At 47.9% G+C, this 21100-nt stretch overlaps 2 long non-coding RNA genes and 1 pseudogene across 2 annotated transcripts in view; 2 read left to right on the top strand and 1 right to left on the bottom strand.

Annotated features, from left to right (window-relative positions):
- LOC117725058 (uncharacterized) overlaps window positions 1-21100 on the bottom strand; it is a 156807-nt gene that overhangs the window by 102751 nt on the left and 32956 nt on the right. The window lies entirely within an intron of this gene.
- Window positions 9333-9801, top strand: LOC117693375 (uncharacterized). Its single transcript, XR_004604429.2, has 2 exons — window positions 9333-9537; window positions 9627-9801. It is a non-coding gene; the product is annotated as an uncharacterized LOC117693375 (long non-coding RNA).
- LOC117693371 (coiled-coil domain-containing protein 12 pseudogene) lies at window positions 15004-15435 on the top strand (annotated as a pseudogene).

The following is a 21100-nucleotide window of genomic DNA, read 5'->3' as shown; positions in this document are numbered from 1 at the left end:
ATTCCATGCTATCTGGGTTCTCAGTGGCAGCAGCAGGCTGATCTCTGGCATGGAGTCAGACTCCTGGTGACTGGGAACCCCTGCTGCCCTGGCTCTGGAACTAGACTGCTGTTGAGAAAGCTAACAAAGGTAGGACATCTCAATCTGTGGTCTTTGGGGACTTAACTCCCTAATAAGGAAGGAGAAAAACAAACTGTGCCATGCCAGTATAACTTCTGACAAGAATCACAAACATAAACCAGGCAGTGTATCACACCTTTAATTGCAGCACTCAGAAGGCAGAGGCAAACAGATCTCCATGATTTCAAGGCCAGCTGGGACTACAGAGCTAATTCCAAGGGCAGCCAAGGCTACATAAAGAAAACCTGTCTTGAAAAGAGGGTGGGAAAAATTATAAAAGTGAAAAATTCTAGCAGTTTGCCAGGCATGTTTGGCCTTGTTATGCCAACACTTGAGAGTCTGAAAAAGGAGTTCAAAGACTGCCTGGGCTACACAATGAGGCCCCACCTCAGTGTGTGTGTGTGGGGGGGGAGTGTCGGATGTGTACCTAATTCTGTCACCATGCCTGTAGACCTGAGTTCAGTCCCTGGATTCCACATGGTAGAGGAATAGCTCCTGAAATTTGTGCTAACCTATTCAAACTCCTGGAAGTTGTCATCTGACCTCCATGTGCACTGTGGCATCCTTGTACATGTGTTCATACACACTTACACACACACACACACACACACACACACACACAGGCACACACAATCACACATAGAGGCACACACAAGCACACACACATGTTTAAGAAAAAGTTCCACTACCATATTTAAAAGAAATATTCCTATAGACTGCTCCATGGCTTCTTTTGCCTCTGTCTCCCTTAGTACTGCCACAGACCTGGGCAGTGAGTGAGTTCCAAGCCTGGTCCTGAATTATGTTACTTCTGAAGAGATCCAAATGGGTTTTTCTGGATGAGTCTCTAGGCTGGAAAGAACGCCAAGAGGCCAAGTTGTTGGTGACCACTTTTCCCCCTTTCCCTAGAGCCCAACACATGGTCCCACCCAGTTCCATGAAGGTGGCTGGTGGCCATCCAGCCCCAACCAGCTCATTCTTGCTCTCTACGATCCTCTAGCTTTTCCTGCTTGCCTTGTAGCTGCGCCTGGGCTAGGATCATGGAGGGGTTTGTTGTTATTGTTGCTGTTGTTCAGTTTAATTTTGAGACAAGGTCTCACTGTGTAGACCCAAATGGCCTAGAACTCACAGCGATGTGCCTGCCTCTGCCTCCCGAGTGCTGGGAGAGTTGTAAGTTTGAAGGAAGAGAACAGGGAAGAGCCTGCATGGTAGCCATCGGACCTGGTCCTGATTGTCCTGTCTTTGTTGGCTTCCCAGGTGACCTGGACTACAGGAGAATTTTATCTGAGCAGAAGTTTTCTTTCTTTCTTTACAGGACAGGGAAGATGGGGAGCCACAGCCCAAGCAGCTCAGAGAAGAGGAAGAGGAGCACAGGTAGAGCCTGGGGTGGGGCGTTCTTGCTGTGACACACTGCCCTGCTCTTCCCACTGACACCCTCCCAGTGCTCCTCAGGGCTGGACTTTGCTCATGCTGTTGCCACGTTCAGACCTGAAAAGATCAACCCTATCACTCATTAGGACTGTCCCTTCCTTGCTTACTGTGTAGCTCAGGGGTTCTCAACCTTCCCACTGCTGCAACCCTACAGTTCCTCACATTGTGGTGACCCCTAACCATAAAATTATTTTGATTGCTACTTCATAAATGTAATTTTGCTGTTGTTGCAAATCATAGTGTAAACATCTGTATTTTCCCATGGTCTTAGGTGACCCCTGTTACCACCCCAGGTCGCAAACCACTGGTCCAGCTGTTAGCTTGGGTCACATTCTAACCTTGTATTACATTTTCAGTGTGCCATGCACACTTTTGTGTGTTCCTCATCCCTGCAAATGCAGGTCCCACTGTGGGCAAAGCTCTGATCATCTGCTCTCACCTGCCTTCTCAGCCCACACTCATTCATTCATTCATTCATTCACTCATTCATTCATTGTTTAACTATTGAACAGTTTCCTTCATGCACAGGTACTGCTACTTAGAGTCTATACTTTGTATAGAAGGTAGGATGGCCCTATGGGCAGGCACAGCTCCCCAGAGGAACTGGGCTGTGATGCCAAAGCATGCCTTCCTGTTTCCATACCCCTCAATCAGCTTCATAGCTCAAAGAGCAGGCCCTGATCTTTTTCATGTCCAACATCAGTTAGGATGCTTTCACATCATCCTGTAGGCAGTCCTTCAAGGTCGTTGCCATATCTGTTGTGTACAGAGTATGCCAACTGCTCTCTATCCTGAGAGGCTCTGCACTGGGCTCTGTGGTTTGTGGAGCCCCTAGCACCTTGGGGTTTCTTGTCATGTGCCACCATACCACCAGATTTGGGTGTATTTGCCCTACATGCTCTCCTTTATTCTTTTTTTTTTTTTTTTTTTTTTTAAATATATATGAGTACACCGTAGCTATCTTCAGAGACACCAGAGGGCATCAGATCCCATTACAGTTGATGGTAAGCCATCATGTGGTTGCTGGGACTTGAACTCAGGACCTCTGAAAGAGCAGTCAGTGCTCTTAACCACTGAGCCATCTCTCCAGCCCCAGTCTCCTCATTCTTAATCATTACTTAGAAGGTGGAACGTTTCCTTCTGGCTTGTTCATGGGTTCTCAGTTCATAGGTTCTAGCTGGAGCCTTGAGTCTCATTTCTGGGCTGTCTCTGATACACTAGATGGTCTCTTCTCATCTTCTTCCTTGCTGAGAAAGAAGGGTCACTGGATAGCAATAGGTGGGTCAGTAAGAGTCTCAGCTGTTGGGCCGCCATGTGGCTGAATCTCTGAGATGGTGCTGTAGCAAAGAGAAAGTTTAGGATGAAGACTCAATTTGGGAAATAGTACATGTGTGTTTACCAGTCCTTACCAGCTTCACCGAATATCTGCTGGGTGTTCTGCAGGACACTGCTGCAAACACCTGGGAGACAGCAGTCTGTGGGTGGTGGCATTCCCTAAAGGGACACAGGCTGTTTACAAGAGGAGTGGTGATAAGCTGCTGGCTATAAACAGTGTGAATGCATAGAGAGAGGTGGCTGCAGTTAACACTGGTGAAGAGGTAAAGAGACTGGGCCCACAGTGGCTTTTGAGGTCTGTAATATGTGCTTTATTTTTAAACAAAAGACCAAAGGAAAGGGGCAAACACATCTCACTGTACAGGAAAATGTGGCTTTTTCTTGACTCAAGTTGGGTGAGGACATAAGTTATGACCCTTTTCCTATCCTAACTGAGAAAGAAGAAGGAGTACTTAGTTCCAGGCTGCTGTCAGTAAAAGGTCCACCCTGTGAGGCATGTCAAGGCTCTGCTCACTTGCTTGGTTTAAAAAGGTCACATGTAATAGGGCACTGGCCCTTTATCCTCCTGTCAGAGCAGCTGAGGACCAAGTGTGGTAGACACTGGGTTAGGTCTGATTCGCTTGCTCACTGTGTTCTGTTCTTGTCTCATCTCTCCTCTTGAGCAGTGAGGGTCGATCATGCAACTTGTCTGGCTGGGGAAGGGGGCCCAGCTAGCAAGGAAATGTACCTGCCTTCACAGCTCCCTGAGAAAAGCAGGCTCTTCTAATGTGAATGCCTTCAGAGCACAGAGCCAGGAAGGCCAGGCTGAGTCTTGGCAACAGTTAACATGAAGCCAGACCTTTGGGCTGGACCCTACACAGTGGCGTTCAGGGACTGAGCTCTCTAGGAAAAGCAGGACGAATGAAGCCGAGGGCAGGTACTCCATGCAGAAAGGGCTCCAGCAGGATCACCTGTGCATTCTATCAGATCCACACAGACCCTGAGGCCAGGTCCCCTTGGGGAGAAAGGGTGACCCACAGCTCCACTGCAGGGCTGGTCGCTGAGTCAGACAGTAGTGAGCATATTGGTTTCTTTGGCTTCTTCAAGGTGGAAACAGTTGGCTTCAGTTTAATGAAGCAGAAGGGAAACTTGGGAGACAGCATCCCTTGAGTGTCCTGTAGAGACCAGCACTTGCTTAGGCTGTTTTCAGCCAAGGGCAACAGGACAAGGGCTTATGGAGAATGGAGTGCCTTGAGTTAGGCATGGAATTCAGAGGGCAGGATGTGGGTAGTGGAGCCAGAGGCCTGAACCTGTAGTGGGAAAGGGTGGGTGGGCTGTGAAGATGAATAGCACCTCAACTCCTAGGACCTCTTACTCATGAGCCCCCAATACCAGGTTTACACAGTGTCAGTAGGGGTCCATGATACTGGGAATGATACTGAGGGACTTAGAGAATTGATGTCTGAGTTCCAGACTGGATAGGACAAGACTAACCTGGCTTCTGATGCCTCCTGACCCAGACTCTGACAGGGAGGAAAAGGGGCCCTCTTTCTCTCCTTCCTTCCTTCCCCACTTCTTTTTTGCCCTGACCTGGAGATTCCTCCCTAGCCATTGCCTCACACACTGCCACCCAGCAGGGGGCTGAACTGTCTCCACCAGAGGACTCCAGGGACCTACTGTCAGTGTGCACCTGTGTGCTGGCACAGAGTAAGATCCACCTGCCCCAGTGACCCTGCAGGTCACTTGGCACCACCTTGACAGTACACAGACACTTGGCTGATGGCCATTTCAATTGATTAGTATACCTACATCATCATGCACCTAAAAAACTATCAGCAATCAGCCCTGAAAGCATAGGAGCCAAGCAGATAGAATGAGGCTTGATGTCTGAAAGTCATATCCAGATTACAGGTCAGAGCCGAGAAATTATTAGCTCTTTGGCCCTAGGGTAAGTCATGTTGCCTTTTTGAGCTTCAACTAAGCAATCGGAAATGAAAGAACCTCTGCTTCCCCTGATGGGAAACTTAGGATATTGCCCAGTGCAGCTGGGCTCTGAGCAGCAGGAAGATGGTCCCTCCTGAGATGGTTACAGACAGGCAGAGCTTGAACCTACCTAACTAGTTCTTAGAGAACACACTGTGCTAACTTTACAGCTAGGACAGTAGCTGGGGAAACAGCAAGGTGGATGCATGGCATAGAGGTGAGCACATGTGACCATGAGGGGGAGGAGCAGGAGCCAGCACAGACAGAGCCATGCTCACTTGACAGAGTACATAGTGCTGGGAGGAAGCCGAGTGGCCACATTTCACAGATTGAGCTGTCTAACCAGAAACATTACAAGGCCAAGATATGCAGCTGAGGAGCCATGGGACCAGCACCCTAGGGTCCTGCCCCTGCTTCCCCAGCCAAGTTGGTCTCATGGCCTGGCCAGGGTGGCCATCCCATCGTCCATAAGAGGTTTTCCAGAATCACTTCTGCTGTTCTAATCCTTTCTTTCCTTATAAACTTTACAGTCATGCTGGATGTAGTGGCTCACCCGGCATCCCTGCACTAGCAAGGCTGAGGCAGGACGATTGTTACAAGTTTGAGACTCCCCTGAGCTACAGTTTGAGACTGTCTCCAGACTCTCCTCTGCTCTCACTCCCTCTAACAACCAGCTTGCTGATGTCAACTAAAGACAGGGAAACAAGCTGGCATTTTGATTACAAGTTCATTGAGTCTGTGGATAATAAATACTATTTATTTTTCTCCTAGTATAAGTCTCGTCCTGTTCCCCACAGACAAACCTGAGTTCAGTCCTGGTACCCATGTTGAAGGAGAGGACTCACTCCTACAAGTTGTCCTCTGACCTCTGTGGTGCATGTGCACACACCCACACACACTGTAGACATACATACATACATACATACATACATACATACATACATTCATACATTCATACATAGAAACAGAGACAGAGACAGACAACAACAACCAAACCCTGCACAAATAGAAAACAGAGTGGAAAATTAATTCTTTTATGTTTTGGGGAGACAGTCTTACTGTGAGGTTCAGGCTACCCTCAAATTTGCAATTCTCCTTTCTCAAGTCCATTTCTGATCATTCCAGTACATCCTTGGATTTCAGTGACCCATGGATGTTATGTTGGAACCCATCTGAAATTCTGGATTGTTCTTTTTTCTCCATAGAGTGCTTCTTGCCCCTCCCAACAACACCTCGCCTAGGGGTTCCCTGATCCTCCCTTGTGTGACTGATGGGGTGCCCAGTTATATCGCACTCCCTGCTGAGGGGTGATCTACCTGCCCTGGGATTGTAGAGACTATTTCTATCTCTGGCAAAGTGGTATGCTGCAGGCTCACCCCGTTCTTAAGATGGGGTCACAGTGGGTAGCCCAGAGCTTTGCCAGGGCCCTCTCCTCCTGGGCTCTGCTACATTCTTCTTCTCTCTCCAGCCTGTGAGGTTGCAGGGAGCCCTGCTTTTCAGACACCATTAGCAAGAGTCAGGGGTTCAAAAGAGGCCCTTGTTATTTCTTAGCTCCACGTGCTCCCCTGCAATCCTTCTTGGCTTGGTTCTCTAAGGCCGACCAGTGGATGTTTAAACTGTCTCTGTGCCCCAGTTTGTTGTTTGTGGAAAGAGAGTTAAATCTTGGACTTGCTTAGAAAAGCCCAAAGCACAACCCAGTGCCCCTTTTCCTGAGACTCCTGCCCTTTGTCAGTGGGCCAGGGACACAGGGATTCAGGCTTTGGGTCCCCTTCATGCTGGTGGCCATCTGAGAACACAGGGTGGCAGGTGAAGCTACGCAGTAGTCTCTTATTACTCATGGACCCTGGATCTGGTTGTGGGGTTGGAATTATTTTTTTTACTCTCCTCACTAATCCCTGCTGTTTTCTTTCCACATCCAGTTTCTGTTCCTCTTTTCTTTCCACCCAGTGGGGAACAAAGCCATGGCAGCAGATAGGCTCCACTTCTCACTGTGCACCCCAGTGACCTGTTGCTCACTCCAGACCTGAGCAGTCATAGGGAATAGGGCCTTTAGGGTACCCCTAGATGTGTGGGATGGGCACTTGGGTACCGGCACTCCCCAGGTTTAGCCTAGCCCCAGGGGCCTTGGCCCGGAGGGAAGAGGTGGTGTAGAGTGAAAAATTATGAAGGCCATTTTATGAAATATGTGTAGATTTTTCCACCTTACAGAACTCAGGCATCCCATCCCACTCCTGCACTGAGGTGTGCTTGTGCTCTGCTCTCACAGGGAACTAAAAATAAGATTTCAGGCCTTCACATACCAGGTGAAGGACACTTGCTGGATTACATTCCCGAAGCCTCACCCAAGGCAGGAAAGAAAGCATTCCTGACTACAGATAAAGATGCTATCACCTAGGTGGGGCCATAGCCCTATAGCCGGAAAAAGTAACTCTAGATCATTTGGGCTAGATTCTCTGAAATGTTCCACTGTTCTTGGTTACCCCTCCCTTGGTCTTCCCAGTGCTATGTTCAAAATTTGTAAAACAACCAATCATGTGTAAGCGCGTGAAAATGCCTTCCTCCCCCCACCCCATGCTATAAAAGACCCTTTAACCTACCACACGGGGCCAAAAACCCTGCTCTTGGAGCTAAAGAGCTTGTCGTTTTTGACCGCCGGCTCCTCCCCTAATAAACCTCTGCTGATTGCATCCAGGTATGGTTTCTTGTGATTTTTGGGTGGTCGCGATTCCGGAGGTTTGAGGAAGGGTCTCCCGAGTATGGGGTTCTTCAGTGGTATGTTGGTATGTTAGCTGGGGACATGGCCACTAGTTAGTTATGTGGCCACAGGCATCGTGCACCTCTACTGTGGAATGACTTAACCCTCTCATGGACTGGGGAAGCCAGCAGCACTCTTAGCCTAGCCTAGGCAGAGCTCTCATGGTTGGAAGGCTGTCCTGAAAACCTAGGACTTTCTGAGGGACCACAGTTCAAGACAGAGTGGGGAAATAGCTCTTTCTTCTGTGCCTCTGGCCTAGGGTCTGTCCACTGTCCACACCTACCTTAATTAAGCCCAGTGACCCATCAGGAACTCTCAACTTGTTGCCCTGTGGGGTAGCCAGGTCCCCTCTTCCCAGGGACAGTCCTCTCTCTATTTGATTTGGATTTGATGAGCTGCTGAGCTGGGAGACTGCCTGCAGGTAGTGGATAAAAACCTGGGCTCCTGCTGGGGAATTCTGGTTTCTGGGATTCCACACCCCTAGGTTTGAGGATTTTCTAGTTGCATTCAAAAGAGCTGTCAGGGTTTGAGCTTTGTAAGTCTCACCAGCATGTGAGCAGATCATGACATATGGTTAAGCCTTGTCCCCATGGCCTTTGAGGGCCACACCCATCAGGTGTCAAACAGATCAGCCTCTTGTGTCTCCTTTGTGTTGGTCAAATCAACTATAGCCTCAGGCCCAGAAGCCACCTTCTGGAACCTTTGTATGTAACATAAAGCCCCCCACCTGCACTTTTGAACACAGAGAGTGTCTCTCTCTGTCACTCTTCTCTGTCTCTCTGTATCTCTCTGTATCTCTCTGTCTCTGTCTCTGTCTCTGTCTCTCTCTCTCTCTCTCTCATCTTCATATCACTTGGCCCAGTATACACAGACCCTTTCTAATGAAAGTGATGGACTGTGTGACATACACTAGCTGTAAGACTTAAAGGCTCTGAGGAGGTTTGTCTGGGTTAGGAGAGCTGGTATGGAGGGCTTTGTCATTGAGGCATTATGCAACCCAGGAGCTCTGGCTTAGCCTTGTTCTCAGATGTACAATCTCTGCTGTGTGACCTCATGAAAATGGCATACCCTCAGTTCCCATTACTGTCAAATGGAGACAACCCAGTAGATGCTAGTGTCCTCAGTAACCATGGCCCACTTTCTGAGGAACGTGTGTGTGTGTGTGTGAGTGTGTGTGTGTGTGTGTGTGTGTGTGTGTGTGTGTGAGAGAGAGAGAGAGAGAGAGAGAGAGAGAGAGAGAGAGAGAGAGAGAGGATGGTTAAGTTCTGTGCTTCCCTTTACTTGGCCACCTCCAGACAGGAGGAGGAAACGTGGAACTTGCACATGGGAAGCAGGCATCCCATCCCACTCCTGCACTGAGGTGTGCTTGTGCTCTGCTCTCACAGGGAACTCAGGCTTCAGAACTATGTCCCAGAGGATGAAGACCTGAAGAGGTGTCGGGTCCCCCAGGCCAAACCAGTTGCAGGTACATGGACCTCTTTTCCCCCAGGCTCCTTCCAGTCACCCTCAGAGAAGAGGTACCAAGTCAGAGAGAGCCGTCTGGGGCATTCACACACCTTCTCAGGGAACATACATAAAAGGGTCAGGAGGGCAGGGAGGAGGCCCCTTGTACCTCCAACCTGGAGTGGGCCACAGGTCCTCAGGGCATGAGGAGTAGAACTGACCTGAGATCCTTGGGCAGCAAGACAATATGGTGAGTCCTGTATTGCTGGGGGTCCAGAAAAGCAGAGAAGGTAGCATCATGTTCTCCCCAGAGCAGCATCTCAGGCAGGATAAATATCAAAGCCCTGCAGGAAGATCCCAGGGCCACACCATGCTAACCCTTAGCTTCTGCATTTCCCCTCTCTCCTGATGTAGGGATCTGAAGAGAGATGTGGCTAAGAAGCTGGAGAAGCTGGAGAAGCAGACCCAGAGTGCCATTGCAGAGCTGATCCGTAAGTGCACTCTGGCCAGTGGGGGCCTGCCCTTGGAGCAGTGACTTCATCACAGACCTTTTCCACTTGTCTGCTCTCTCTCCATCCAGGTGAACGGCTGAAAGGCCAGGAGGACAGCCTGGCCTCTGCAGTGGCTGCCAACATTGAACCAGAGGCCTGTGACTCTGACTGACATGTTTTCCTATTTCATCTCTTCAGCACAGACATCTCCTCTGATGTAAACTGTGCTTTTTAACTTCTATAAATAAAGCTTTCTTTAATAGAGTCATGTCGCTTCTATTTTTCTAAAGACAGGCAGAGTTCTTGTAGTTTTGACATCAGAGAAGACCTAATAGGGGCCGGAGAGATGACTCAGGGTTTACTGACTTCTCTTCCAGAGGTTCTGAGTTCAGTTCCCAGCAACAACCACACGGTGGCTCACAGCCATCTGTAATGGGATTCAATGCCCTCTTCTGGTATTTCTTAAGACAGTGAATGTGTACTCAGACATTAAATAAATTGAGAGAGAGAGAGAGAGAGAGAGAGAGAGAGAGAGAGAGAGAGAGAACCTAATAGTAGTCCCAGTACACAAGAGTTTAGTAACCACTGACATTATTTTAGGAATTCTTCCAGGATCATTGTTAAGAATTAAGAAATCATCTATTTGTAGGGCGGTGGTGGCCCACGCCTTTAATCCCAGCACTTGGGAGGCAAAGGCAGGTGGATTTCTGAGTTCAAGGCCAGACTGGTCTACAGAGTGAGTTCCAGGATGGCCAGGACTACACAGAGAAACCCTGTCTCAAAAAAACTAAAAAAGAAAATGAAAAGAAATTGTCTATATAGCATCACAAGACAGTACATCTTCAGTGTTCTCCAGAGATCTCCTCATTAAGTAGGGTTAATACCTAGTGATAGTTACATATATTTAATAACCGGAAACATATCAACAGCAGGAATCTTTCCTAAAAATGAATTTCTGATGGGCCTTACCTACTGTAGTTCTGTCATAAATTAGAATCCAAAGTGGACCCATCTCGGGAATGTCACCTGCTAGTTTCTAGCTTCTCCCAAGTTGGCTCCTGACAGTTTATTTTAGGGCTTCCTCTCACCCTAACTCATGAAGTGTGGTGGTCCATGTGTGTTGTGTTCCTTCCATATGGTGGCCCAGCTTTGGCAGACAGTGCCAAGGACTTAGGTCATGCAGTACAGTGCATGTGCACACAGAAGTTAGGACACCCAAACAAAGTAAATATAATCATTCAGATGACAGTTTTGAATCTCCTTGTGGCTGCAGATAACCTGGAATACCAGCAGTCGAGGGAGGCAGGGGGATCAGGGGTTCAGATCATCCAGCTACAGGCCAGCTTGAGGCTAGCCTGGGCCATAGAACCTTGTCTCAGGAAGTAGAAAGAAGGTGGTTGTTGGGGTTGGGGCAGGCAAGAGAAGAGAGAAGAGAGAGGAGATGTAGGGAAGGGAAGGTTTAGAGGCATTTCATGTGTTTTGCCTGAGTGTATGTTTGTAACTGTATCTCTGCCTGGTGCCCAAGGAGACCAGAAGAGGGCATCAGATGCCCTGGAACTGCAGTTTCAAATGGATATAAGCCAAGGGTAATTTACAGCCATGGAAGCTGAACCAATAGCCCCCAAATAAGTGTCTGTTTTATTCTCAGCAGAATAAGCAGTGCTATCCCTCTTTACACAACAAGAATTAGATGTAAGAGCTGATCAGAAACCCTGAAAATCAGCTCAGAGTGGGGTTACACACCTGTAAGTCCAGGTCTTTTAGATTGAGGCAGGAAGTTGAGGCCAGTCTGTGCTATAGACAGATGCTCTCAAAAGAGAACAGCCTAACCCCAGGTTGAAAATAAGGGACTAGCAGATCTCTGGTGAGCACAGGATTGGCAAAAAGCAGCAGAGACAGCTGGGGTAACCTCGGTGCAATGGAGACTTAGACATGTGTTTTCAGCTACACTGATGTGCTGGGTTTGGGGATCAGGAAGGTTGGCACAGTGTGGTGGCAGACAGTGAGACCACTTTGGCCAGTAGTGTGTGTTTCCTCTGCCCCTTAGTGTCCTGGTGGACTGTTACACGTGTAGGCCAGGTGCCAGGCCAGGAATTTCATAGGATCACAATAGCTCATGCACACACACACACACACACACACACACACACACACACACTTAAAACCATTAGGGATATGAGTCCCTTTGTGTGTCTTCCACCAACCCCTGCTTCACCATTCCATGGTGGCACCTGCATTCACCTCCGGTCCCATTCACCACACTCACTGTCACTTAGCTGGCCATTAATATATCAGGGCTTCCACAAGCTTCAACAGTGTAAGGAGGCTATGGGGATGAGAGTGATCTAAGCCAGGCACATCATCCATTACTGAAAGAAAGGCAGCAAGCCAGGCTTGCCCAGGGATGTGGGAGAGAGACATGGCTAATACACTGGCATCTTTTGGAAAGATCAGTAAGGTTGACTGCTGAACAAGACTGATATGGAAGATATAAGACCCAGGGATGAGATGAGAGTGTCATAGTCCACAGACATCCAAATATAAAGGCACATTACAGATTCAAGCGTGACAAAGGCTAGAGAGACGGCTCAGGGGTAAAAGTTAGTCCTTGCTGGGCAGCCCAGACATCCTGTGCTGGAGTCCTGTAACCCACGCAGAGGTGGAAGAATGTAATCCACAGAGTTGGCCTCTGACTTCTGTGTGTGCGAGTACAAGTGCACATGTGTACACGCACAGACACTCTACCCTCCAGACTATACCCCCAACCCCAGGCTAACGGGTAACTTTAGATCCTACTCATGTCCCAAGTTAAACCTCATCACATCCCCAGGAATTATCACCCTAAGAGAGCTGAAAGGCTGGGCCAAGTCAACAGCACAAGTGAACCCTGCCCATAGTCAAGTGAAGTTCCTTAGAGCTGGAACAGAGTCAGTCGCAGCAGGATGGGCGGGCCTCCAGCCTGCTACAAAACTGAGAGACAGGACATGCCCCATGGGAGTGCCTGACTCTGGTCCACTTTCCCCCTACCCACCACACTGGGCTTCCCACCCCAGCAAAAGATGGTGAAGGCACACAGGTACTGCTTCTCTGAGAAAAAGGCCATGAAGATGAGGCTGTGCAAGTACAGCCCCTCCACCAGAATCCAGTAGTTGTTTGCCAGGAAGTAGAGGAAAAAGGTCACGACGACTAGGCAACCAGCCTAAGAGACCAACCAGGGTTAGTTCCAGAAGGTAGAACCTGCATCTTATAGGCAAGCTTTAGTTTTCATTGGGGTGGAGATTTGGGGGGGTGGGGGGGGCAGAAAGTTCACTCAAGGCTGCTGGGTTGGGACCAATGTAGTCCATAACTCTGTTTAGGAAATAGACTCAAGGAAGGGGGCAGAGAAGAGACCCCTGAGATGGGGCATCAGAACTTTGAGACTGGATTGGAGATGTCTTCAGTCCTTATGGCAAAGTTCCCTTAGGGATGCAGGGGGAGGAGGTGGCCTCCCTCTGTAGGTCAAACACCCTCTCTCTAGGCTATGGCTGAGTCACACCCCTCTCCATCCCCTATCCTACTGATCCCATCTAGTTCTAGGGAATCTGGTTCTATGTAAGAGCTCTGTGTTTCAGAGAGGTTTTTCACCATTCTAGGCATGGCTTGGCTATCTTTTTTAAAAAGGAAGTTGGCCCAGCCCACCCTGTTAGGCACAAGCACCCTCATCAAAGTTCCCAGCCAGCCCCAAGCCATCTAAATCAACTAGAACACTGTGCTTTGCCTGCCATCTGTAATGGGCAACACATATACTTTTTAACAATTTTTCCAATCCCTCTGCACTCCTTACACACACACACACACACACACACACACACACACACACACACACACACACAGAGATACACAGATACACAGACAGACAGACAGACAGACAGACACACACACACACACACACACAGGGAGAGACAGAGAGAGAGAGAGAGAGAGAGAGAGAGAGAGAGAGAGAGAGAGAGGAGAGAGAGAGAGGTGCATGGTCATGTCTGGGTGTGAGGGCTCTGGTGGGCAGACAGCACTTTCCTGGGTCCAGGATGGTAAGGATCACCTGAGCCTGCTGACTTTCCCCTGCCTGATCCATCTCTTTTAGGCCTTCACTCTGGCTGGGTCTCCCTCTATTTATTGAGCCCACTCTAGGTAGCCCTGACTGTCCTGGAAGTCGCTATGTAGACCAGGCTGGACTCAAACTCAGAGATCCATCCACCTGCCTCTGTCTCCCAAGTGTTGGGATTAAAGGCATTCACCACCACTGCCCTGTGCTGGTCAAACTCTTTCTATACTGTGGCGCTTATTTGGCCCTGGTTGCCGTTTGCAGGATCCTAGGCAGGGAAGGCAGCCTGACTCTGATTATGTTGCAGCTCCAGAAAGGGATGAGTGATCATTCTTGAGTTCATAGGAAAAGGCCATGCAGCCAGGTCTCCAACTCAGCAGGTCTGGAGCCGAGCCAGAGAGTGGACAGCGAGGCTTAAGAGCAACCACTCATCAGGAGAGTTTGAGGTGCCACTGGCTGCTGCTGTCTGTAGAGCAGGGAGAGGCTGACCCCAGAGTGAGATGGGATTGAGAGTGGCCAAGGCAGGTTTCTGAGTGTTTGTCTGGTAGTGGGGCTTTAAGAAGAGGTTATCCTATGTAACCAGACTGAACCCGACCCCATAATTTTGATGCCTCAGCCTCTGAAGTGCTGGAATTACAAACATGCACCATCTCACCCGGCTCAGGGAATGTTTCTCAAGGCATTTGCTCTTGAAGAATTGGCACAAGTGGATAAGGATGGCTAAGTATTCCAAGAAGGCAATCAGGAGAGGAGTGTGGAGGTGAGGCAAAACCAGAGCAATGCACTCCCTCTATTCTCTTCCTCTAAGGTCTGATTGCTCTTGCTTTTCTAGGAATTCGGTTCCACTTAAAAATTAACTGCCCCAGGACACATCCTGGGAGGAGCACATTCCTTAGTCCAAGGACACCTGCTGGATTACCCTGCTGGATTAACATTCAGAGGAAACAGGGATTAACATTCTCAGACCACACCTGCAGGTGGGGAAGGCCCTAGGCAGGTAGACACATTCCTCAGGAGGAATCAATCCTCAACATTTACAAACAAGGGAGGTCCTTGCCACCTCATTCCCCAAAGACCAATCAGTTTAAAAGTCACATTGTTCCACCAATCATATTGTGCCTAGTCACTGTTTAGTCCACTCCGTAAACAGTATAAAAACTGCTCTTAACTTCAACTTGAGGTTCTTCTTGGTTCTTCTGGCCTGTATGCAGAGAACTCCAGTGCACTGGGTTATTATTATCATCCAACCTCAGGTTATTGCAGCGAATCCGGACCGTGAGAGTTTCTGGGGGAGCGTGTCCCCTGGTTTTAGATCTTTAAGTCCAACACTTGCTGACTGAGTCTGCGTGAGGCCAGAGCAGAAAAGGAGGGGGGCCTCTGCAAAGATGGCGGCTGCTCCTGCTGGTGTGTGCCAACTTGAAGAAGAGGCGCTGATGCGGAAAGAACGGCTGAAGGCCCTCCAGGAGAAAGCTGGGTGCAAGGACAGGGGAGATGGGAAGCCACAGCGCAAGAGGCTCAGAGATGTGGAAGAGGAGTACAGGGAACCCAGGTTTCAGAACTATGTCCCAGAGGATAGAGACCTGAAGAGGTGGCAGGTCCCCCAGGCCAAACCAGTTGCAGTGGAGGAGAAGGTGAAGAAGCAGCTGGAGGCTGCCAAGCCAGAGCCTGTCATTGAGGAAGTGGACCTGGCCAACCTAGCACCTAGGAAACCGGATTGGGATCTCAAGAGAGATGTGGCCAAGAAGCTGGAGAAGCTGGAGAAGCAGACCCAGAGAGCCATCGCAGAGCTGATCCACGAACGGCTGAAAGGCCATTAGGACAGCCTGGCTTCTGCAGTGCACACCACCATCGAACAAGAGGCCTGTTACTCCGACTGAGATGCTTTCCGTCTTTCATCTCTTCAGCACACACACATCCTGTGGGAAGGTAGTCTCAGACAGGGATGGGGTTAGGCTGACCAGCACTTCTGGGTCTTGAGAACTGAGCCAGCCCACTGAGTCTCAGCTTCTCTTGGTTGTGACAGTTCATCTCCCAGGGCATTCCACTACCCCGAGTGGGTCAAAGCTGCGATCTGTACATATGTATGTAAACAGAGCTTTGTAAGTTCTGGAAATAAAGCTGCATTTAGTAGAGGCGTGTCGCTTTCAGTTTTTTTTTGTTTTTTTTTTTTTTGGTGCTCGGGGGGTTGGACTTGGGATGCAGAAGTTTTACTTACTGTTCTTACTCCTGGGTAGGGCCAGCCTAGGTGAGCCTGGAGGGGTGGGCAGTGCCAAGGTTGACCTTCTGCTCCTAGTCTCTAGTCAGACTCAGCAGTGGTCGCCTCGGAACCCTTAGATCACAGATATAGAGACTGGGATTGTCCTCTTAAGACCCCTCATAAGGCCTTGCAGTAGTTTGTGCCAAGGAAGGAGAGAGTCCCACATGGTCCTCTGGACCCCTGCCAGTATGAGAGTGAGGAGGCTGCACTCTGAAGAACTTCACAGAGAACATGGAAGGTTAGAGGCTATCACACTGCTCTCCCTGATCCTGCACTACTACCAGCCATGCATCTCTTTCCTCTCCCAGTCAGAGCTATGGGTCAGTTCTACTAGAGATCAGGCTGTGGTATGCTAGGGTTTAGCTGTGATCTTGGAGCCTGGAGTAAGCTGTGAGCCTCTGTGTTGATTCTCTAGTTGACAGCCTGGAAGCATGAAGCTGATGTAGGTATAGCCATCTGGAGCTCCTCTCTGGGAAGATTACACCTGCAGTTTGCAGGGCCAGCCCCTGCGGACTTCTTTCCTGTTCTGGTTCTTCTTGAAGCAGCAGAGTGAGAGGAACTTCGAAGGGGGTGAGACTTGGTCTTAGGAGATATTTAGGGTTGTTGTGTAATAATTGAAGACCCCCATACTCAGGAGACCCTTCCTCAAGTCTCAGGGAATCACGACCACCCAAAGATCACAAGAAACCATACCTGGATGCAATCAGCAGAGGTTTATTAGGGGAGAAACCTGGCAGCCAGCAGTGTCACCACGCACTCTCGAAGGAGTGGGGTTCCACCCCAACATCCAGTCTGTGGAGGGTTTTAAAGTGAAAAACCACAAACCAGGGGAGTGGGGAGGGGGTTTGAGGGGTTGCCCAGGATTACATAACATAAGAATAGCAAAACATTCCAGAGAAACCCACCCTGAAAGGTTAATAGCCATGTCACTGTGTCCCACCTTCTCATTTACCAACTACTTCAGATTAACTGTCTTCACTTCTTCCTGCTATGGCCCCACCTAGGTGGCTAGCATCTTTTTTTCTTTGGTCAGGAATGCCTTCCTGCCTTGGGCCTCTCCCACCCACAGCTGGGCCTACTGCCTGAGGCTTGATTCAGGTAATAGTGTCCTCCACCTGGAATGTGTCCTGGGGTAGTCAAAATCTTACATTCAGTTCAGCATTCTGAGACCTGCATTTTTCTGCCCAGGTCTAAGGGCTATAAAGAAATCTACACATATTTCATAAAATGGCCTTTATAATTTTTCACTCTACATAATAATAAAGCATTTACCTATCTAAGTCTAAGTCACTTTGCTACTGTAGCTGACCTACCTTGGAGGCCAGAAACTGCAGTCTCTGGCATTCAACACCTCAATGTAAAACAGCAGGCTATTAAGTAAAGGATTAATTGTTAGAGCTTTTTCCCTTTTGTGGGGAGCCTGCAGATATCATCCTTGCAGCCATCTTTAGCCATCTACCCCGACAAGGCACTGGATTACAATAGCCTACATTGCTGAGCACATTCTGATAACATCTTGTTTTAGATACCCAGGATCTTCCCTTGGGTGTGTGAGACTTAAAGGTATGTTACTTAAGGGTGTGACTTAGAGGTCAGTTTTAGAGATAAGGCTTAAGGGCATGACCACAAGGCTGTGTGCAGAACAGGTACCTAGAGGAGCACCTAGTTTCTCTATTGATTCCATATTTGTTAGAATGAATGGCATATGACTTTAGGGAAGAGGAATTCTAAAGAACCGGGAAGACTGTTACTAGTGGTCAGCACTGGCTGATTGCAACCAATAGCAAAAGCAGTGAGAGGCCGCCAGGGGACAGCTACCTCCCCCTCCGCAAATGGATTCATAGACCCCAATCTAGAAATAACCATTTCCTGCTGGGAGCCCGTGAACAATGAAGTTCTAACAGTGTGGTGTTCTCTACAGAGCAGTGGCTTTGTCAGGGAGAGTACCTGCTGACACTGCAAAGCAGAGTCACTGGAGCACATCAGCAGGAGTGATGACAACTGAGGCCCCACCCCTCAGTCCCTTCACAAGAGATAAAGGGAGCAGAAATCTTATTGACAGTGTGAGGACAAGAATGGTGGAATAGAGACAGTGATCCCTGTGCAATGTCACATGGAGTAAGGAGAGCATGGCTGCAACAGACTCCAGGGAAGTAAAATTAAAAGCCTTTTTTTGTTGTTGTTGAATTTCTATGGAACGTATTTCTGAGGAAAAGTCTTAGTGTTCTCAAGCCCCTTTGTAGCAGAGAAGAAGAGGCAGACAACAATTGTCTTCAGGCCCCACATACTGTTAAGTGAGTAGGTCACAGCCAGCCCAAAGGGAAAGAACAGGAGACAGTGGCCTCACAGCTAAGGCCCAGCAATCAGGAGCTAATGACAAGGACACAGACACAGCTCATGATCTTTCAGACCCATTGCTTCTGCCTAAATAAAAAAGTTTCCAATGTGCCCAGCTATGACCTTTTTATAGATTATTAAAGCTATATATGTCTCATTTTTTAACAACAAAAGAAAGAAAATTATTTTTAAAGCAAAATTAATAAAGATACCAGAAAGGGTTAGTAATATTTGTGAAATGAAGGAATAAGTGCCCAGAGTTTTTCAATAACTGTTTTAAAGTTGCAGTCACTTCTGGGGGAGGACCTGAAAGTCAACAGATAGTAAGAAGCAGAAAGGGACAGAACCCCAGACACACACTCTTAAGCTTTGGTAACGTATCGCTTTTGTGTTAATAGTAACTGATGAAATTCCCAAAATGAAAGCCAGAGCATTGGTAGCAAGAGGACTGAAAAGCAGGTCTGAAACAGCTAGGGTGCAGGTGCAGTCTATTCTCATGTTCTGGAAAATGATCTTTCCTGGTAAGTTCAGCCCATGACCTTCCCTGAATAAAAATAAAAATAAATAAAATAAAACACTCTTTTATTCTCAGAAAATTCAATTCCCAGCACCACATGGTGGCTCATAACCATCTGTAATGGGACCTGATGCCTTCTTCTGGTGTATGTGAAGAGAGTGACAGTGTACTCACATACATAAAATAAATAAATAAATAAATCTTTAAAAAAAAAAAAAAAACTTAGCCAAATATTTAGGTTATACACTAACCAAAAAATCAAGAAAACTGCAGGGCAGTGGTGGCACACACCTTTACTCCCAGCACTTGGGAGGTAGAGGCAGGTGGGTCTCTGAGTTTAAGGCCCACCTGGTCTACAGAGGGAGTTCCAGGACAGCCATGGCTGTCCACAGAGAAACCCTGACTCAAACAAACAATTAAGAAAAAGAATCAGGAAAGTCAGACGTGATACTGCTTTGGTGTTATCCAATCCAATTCCTTCATTTGATATGTGAAGAAAAAGAGACTCTGATCATAGTGGCATCTAATCTACTATCACTTTCATCTGGGAGAGTCCACAAGGACTCACAGCAAAGAATCTAAATTGGTGTCTTAGTAACAGAACACTAAGTTCTGTTAGTTTTTGACTCCATGGTGGTGGTTTAAATGAGAATGTCTCCACAGGGGCAGTTGTTTGTACTTGGTTCCCAGTTAGTGGTGCTTTTTGTGTAGCCTTGAAGCTGTGGAAGGATGAAGTATCTCATGGAGGACTCAGAGCCACACATCCCTTCCAGTCCTTTATTTCCTCTGGCTCCTGCTTACAGCTCAGGAGCCAGTCTGCTTTGTGCCCAGCTTCCATGTTTGCTGTTCCCTTCATGACAGTCTCTTAGCCCTCTGGAATCCTAAGTCCAAATGAACTCTTTCTCCTATGCTTTGGTCACGGTGTTTTATCACAGCAATAGAAAAGGAACTAAGCCAACCACATTGTCACAGCTCTTGTGTGTCTGACAGTGTCAATCATATTCTTAGCTATTTTAGGGGCTGCATGGTGTAAGAAAGTTAGTGGTGACTGACAACTTGATAGGATCTGGCATTTCCTATGGGACAAGCCTCCAGGCACACTTGTGAGGGACTGTCTCGATTAGGTCAAAGACATGGGATGACCCCTTCTTTTTTGTTCTTGTTTTGTTTTTTGAGACATGTTTTCTCTGTGTAGCCTTACCTATCTCGGAATTCACTCTGTAGACCAGGTCTTGACTTTAGGATGCACCTGTTTCTGTCTCTTCTGTGTTAGGATTAAAGGCATTTAATGAAGGGCTAAACACTTCTTTAAATTTCTTGCATCAGAGTATTTGATCATAGTGATGGAAAAAGCAACTAAGATAAATGATACCTCGTGTTGTAACTTTCATTGTTTCAATGCCCATTTTTACTGATGGTCTTTAAACACTTTAACCTCCCTTCTAGCCCAGCACCCAGCAGAGGCAGTGGAGAAGAAAGGATAGAGGGGAAGTGGGCCTGTTTAGAGATGGTCCTTTGGAGCAAATCCCATGTGCATTGTCAGGAAATCAGCAGTTTAGTTCACAGGTCATAGCTCGATCCACTCGTAAACACTTCACGGATATCCCAGCAGTCCAGTTCGGTAGTGTCAGGATATGCCCAGCAGGGGTGGCATGGCCTAGGAGGAACAGCCAGGCCTCAGTCAAACCAGCAGGAGTGAGCAGGAGGGACCAGGGCCAACAGCAAAGCCAGGATAAGTTCATGGCTGTGCCTCTCTCAATGAAGGGAAGATCAACAAAGGTGTGAGACCAACAAGCATTTAGCTATGCAAGCAAGCCAAGCTCAGCCTTGGTCACTGTCCATAAAATCCTATTTAAACTCCCTCCAAACATCATGTGTCCTCCATGGTTCTTGCCTCAGCACCAGAGTCTGTCTCAGCAGACATTATTCTTCCAATTGGCTGGAAAACATACCTTCACATCAGTTTTAGCACAACACCATCCAACACAACTGACTTTCCAAAGAACCCTTAAGTTTCCACTTCATCGTGTGTTTTTACTCACGTATTATTTTTACTCGTGTATATGTGTATAGGGGGTATGTTCAGATGAATGCAAGTGCCCACAAAGACAAGAAGAGCATTGGAACTCCAGGAATTGGAGCTATGGGCAGTGGTGAGTTGCATGGTGTGGGTCCTACTAGGAACCCAACTCCCTTATCCAATGCTGGAAGTGTTAAGTATTCTTTTTTCATGTTCCCCAACCCCCCGTGTTAAGTATTTTTAATTTAGGTATTTTCCTTTTTATATTTTTCTTCTTAAGTTAAACCTTTTTGTAATAATTACAGATTCTCATGCAATTTTCACAATTAGAAGAAATAGAAAAAACAATAC

Source organism: Arvicanthis niloticus, chromosome 21 (assembly GCF_011762505.2).
Source record: "Arvicanthis niloticus isolate mArvNil1 chromosome 21, mArvNil1.pat.X, whole genome shotgun sequence".
In the NCBI taxonomy this organism is placed as follows: domain Eukaryota; kingdom Metazoa; phylum Chordata; class Mammalia; order Rodentia; family Muridae; genus Arvicanthis; species Arvicanthis niloticus.
The sequence above is the reverse complement of the archived record's forward strand: the minus strand, read 5'-3'. Positions and strand labels throughout refer to the sequence as shown.